This window comes from Pseudophryne corroboree, chromosome 4 (assembly GCF_028390025.1).
Source record: "Pseudophryne corroboree isolate aPseCor3 chromosome 4, aPseCor3.hap2, whole genome shotgun sequence".
In the NCBI taxonomy this organism is placed as follows: Eukaryota; Metazoa; Chordata; class Amphibia; order Anura; family Myobatrachidae; genus Pseudophryne; species Pseudophryne corroboree.
Window position 1 is genome coordinate 270658621 of NC_086447.1, and position 4196 is coordinate 270662816.

The window sequence follows — 4196 nt, forward strand, 5'->3', positions numbered from 1 at the left end:
GATGTCTAGCAGACACGAAATGACGCGCTACAGGCTTGTCCGTATGGCCAGAGAGCAAGGCCATGTGGATTGAAGACCGGTGGTTGGCCATTCGATCCCGAAACTGACGGGTAGTCAATCCAACGTAACAGAGCCCACACGGGCATTTCAAGATGTAGATGACATAATCTAGTCTACAATGGAGGTGATATTTTAGAAATATCTTCTTCCCGGTGTGTGGATGGTGAAAATAGGGGCCAGTGAGCATGGATCGACATGTGGTGCATCCTCCACAGGAGAAGCTACCTGGTCTGGCTTGCATTAGTTGGAAGTTGGATTTTTTTTTGGTCAGGGAACATCGTGGGCCTCATTAGCAGCTGTTTTAAATTGGCCCCACGCCGGTAGGCCATCATCAGTGCAGGAGTTCCTGCAAAAGGGAGGTTTCCATCAGAAGCCACGATAGGCCAATGCTTTTGTAATGCCTTCCTCATACTATCTGAAGTGCAATCATACTGGGTGGGAAAAATCATACGCTTCTCACTTACTTTTTTAGGGAGTTGTCCAAGAAAAATACTATTAGCTCTCTCTAAACATCGTGCCAATACTTTTTTAGAATAACCTCGCTCTAAAAAGTGCAAGGTTATTTTGGCACATTGTTGGTCCTTTAGGGCAGGGGTCGAATTGATCCTCATTGCTCTAAGGAATTGTGAGATAGGGAGGCCTTCTTTCAAAGCAGGAGGGTGATGGCTCGTTGCATGTAGAGTTAGATTACGATCAGTTGCTTTACGAAACATTGTAGTGTTTAACTGTTTCCCAGTCTTAGTGACATTGACGTCCAGAAAATGAATGGACGTTGCAGAAACCGAATATGTGAACTTGATGGGACTGTCAAGGGAATTAAGTTGGTTCACCATATCGATAAATTCTGATTCGGTACCATCCCAAAGTAAAAATATATCGTCAATAAAACGTTTAAAGTAAAGGATTTTCTGCCCATAAACTGGTAATACGTACGTATTCTCGTAGTTGGCCATAAACTGGTTGGCGTACAATGGGGCTAAATTCGACCCCATCGCCGTGCCCGCAACCTGTAAAAAATAGTCATTTTTATACATGAAATGATTACAGGTCAATACCAATGTCGTTAATTCCAGCAAAAACTCAGTTGGGTAATCTCTACATGGAGATTTGGAAAACAGAGTCCGTAAAACTTCTATACCTTGTTGGTGCGGTATAACAGTGTACAAAGAGCACACATCCATGGTGGCTAGTAGGGTATGTTCACCCAACTGATCAAATTGTTGAAGAAGTGAAAGAAAATCTCCAGTGTCCCTTAAATAGCTTTCAGTTCCCAAAACTAAAGGCTGTAGAAGACTGTCAATAAAGATGGCTATAGGTTGCAATAAGGAACCCTCTGCTGCAATGATGGGTCTACCGGGTGGGTGTACCAAAGTTTTATGCACCTTGGGAAGGGTGTACAAAATGGGACATTTGGGTGAATCAACCGTTAAATACCTGAATAAATCAGCACAGATATGGCCTTGTTCAAGTCCCCGTTTTAAACATGATCCAATCCTGGATTTAATATTGGGTATGGGATTTGAAGTCAACCTGCTTGACAGTCCCATTAAGTTCACATATTCGGTTGTATTCCATCGTCTCCATGCCCTTAATTAGTTTGGTCTTTAATATTATTTATGTGTTGTTTTTCTGTTTTATTTTAATTTATTTTGTTTTATTTTTTCAAGAGCCACCCAGGTCCTTCGAAGAATTTCAGTGGGATCCACTGCTTTTTATCCCCCATGGTGACAGTTCATAGACAGATGTACTTTATTAATAGGTGTTATGCTTTTATGCCTTATTGAAAATAAATTATGAATATAATTAAATACAGCCTATGTACACTATGAGGGATCTTTCGCTACTGGGTTTCACTGATATTTAACAATTGTCTCGAGTTGCCTTATTTGTATGCCTTTGTCCTATATAACTCACTCTAATATACTCTGTTGGTTTATTAGCATATTCCCCTCCCATCTATGCTTAGTGGATGGTGCCATCACTTCCAGTCAGGAAGTGATCAAGCCCGGCAGACGGGTGAAACGCGTCTTCCGTCAACATCCCTCTTCTTCCTGGCTGAACGGAGCGACGGACGTTCTCACATACACATTCGTGTTCTGCGCCTCTCATGATTTTCTCATCCCGGAGCTGATCGGAGCAGCAGACGGCCTCCTGCACCCGCAAGGTGATCGGAGCAGGGGACGGCTTCTTGCACCCGCCAGGGTCTCCACCAGGCCGGCGGCACCTGCACTCCCTCACAGATTGAGACGGGCTACAGCATTGTAATAGGGGATATACCCCTATACTCAACGCGGGTAATATCTGTTTTTACACCTTATCACAAAAATTATGTATGGTAGCTATCGTCAGATCTATGCCCGCACTAATTGGACATTTTTTTTTTCATTTAATCGTGAGAGCAATAGCTTATCAGACTTATCTCATGTATCACTATGCATTCTGAAATCAGGCTATATTGGCAGATCTTTAGGTATTAAATGTTTGTCTACGCCTCTATCACTTGCATTAATATCAGCAATATTTATTGACTTTTGCAATTATTGAAATTTATTTGTATCATGATATTTGCAGTGATTTATTCTGAACCTCAATAGACCATTCCTAATTAAGAGTCACCACTGTAATTTTTTGTCACAGTCGTTCTACTATTTGGTTTTGTTTCTTTACTACTATCATTCAACAGTTGGATACTTTCATACAGTCTATTGGTTACTTTGTTATCTTTCCTCGTACCTTGTATCTTTATCTCAGACACCCTCAACATAGAAATGTTTTGATGACTATTTTTAGATAATAATACTCACATAGACCATACTTTGGCACTTACCAATTATCCAGCCAATTTCAGAATAAATATTGCAGTCTATTCCACTATTGCCACGAACAATAATCCTGTGGAAATTTCCAATAATAATATTTATACTCACCAATTCTCCCTCCCCCTTCTTTTCCCCCTTTCCTTCATTTCATGGACTCTCACCATTGATTCAGGACTACGTCCCTGTCTAACATTGGCAGCAGATCCATCTGATTTCTCCTTTGACAATTATCTGTCCTGAATAACTGTGTAAATTCGTGAACTCTCATCAGTGATTCCTGAGCTTCCAATCACTGTCCATTCTCTCTACTATCATACCACACTGGAAACGCCCGAAGCCGTTCGATCTCGGAAGCTAATCAGTGTTGGGCTGGGTCAGTACTCAAGCGGGTGACCATTGAGGAAGACTTAGTGTAGTAGAGCTCATTGGTTCAGCACGTACAGTGTCTAACACTGACAGTAGATTCACACTGCCATCTCACTCTCCACTCTCTTTCTATTAATTGGTCGAATATGAGAGATACATATATACTACTCACAAGATAAACCAATATCCAGACTGTATTAGTTTATTGTGACATAGAATACACAACAGGAACATGTTTATCATTGGAACGTACCGTCTAACATTTTAGCTATTGCTTATAACATTCAGAATCTATTCCGTCAGCCGGAAGTTAGCTTCTACTTTGTATCAGCACGTTGTGCTATCTAAATATATTGTGATCTTTTGATCATTGTTAATTCTTTTTCAAGAACCACTGATTATCTTAATTCTGTGAAATCATTAAAATTATCATTTTTAATTTATTCTGACTAATTCATTTATTGTCCAAAGTTAAGAGTGCGCCCACAAAAGAGTCTTCTTTTCTCCCCATTAGTCTCAAATAGATACCTATAAAAGGGATTTGATCTCATTTAAACGGAAAAAACTATCAACAGTAACCGATGATTATCAAACACATACAGTATACAGATGGTTGCTAGGTAGTAATACCAGCGATCGGTCTACTAGGCAACCATTTAGACGAAGAGCTCCACCCTTTTCTCAAGAATTTGTTTCTTCTGCCTCAACTTCTGATACAGATTATTATGAAGGAGCTAATGAATCCATCCGTTTTTTAGGAGCAGGAGGGGAAATAACTTCTACACACTTCAGGGTTTTAAGAAGCGGCACAGACCGCACCCACGGAGAGGGGGGTATCAAGAGAAGAGGCCGGAGGAGGCGGCATTGAGTACTGTGTTTAACTTGTCAGATATTGAGCTCGGTGAGGGTGAAGTTAGGCTTCTTTCGCGAGGTCTATCGTTTGTCCCCACT

The 4196-nt window shown here is 40.8% G+C and overlaps 1 pseudogene; it reads left to right on the plus strand.

Annotated features, from left to right (window-relative positions):
- The first annotated feature begins 3182 nt into the window (after positions 1 to 3182).
- Positions 3183 to 3301, plus strand: LOC134911945 (5S ribosomal RNA; annotated as a pseudogene).
- Positions 3302 to 4196: the final 895 nt, after the last annotated feature.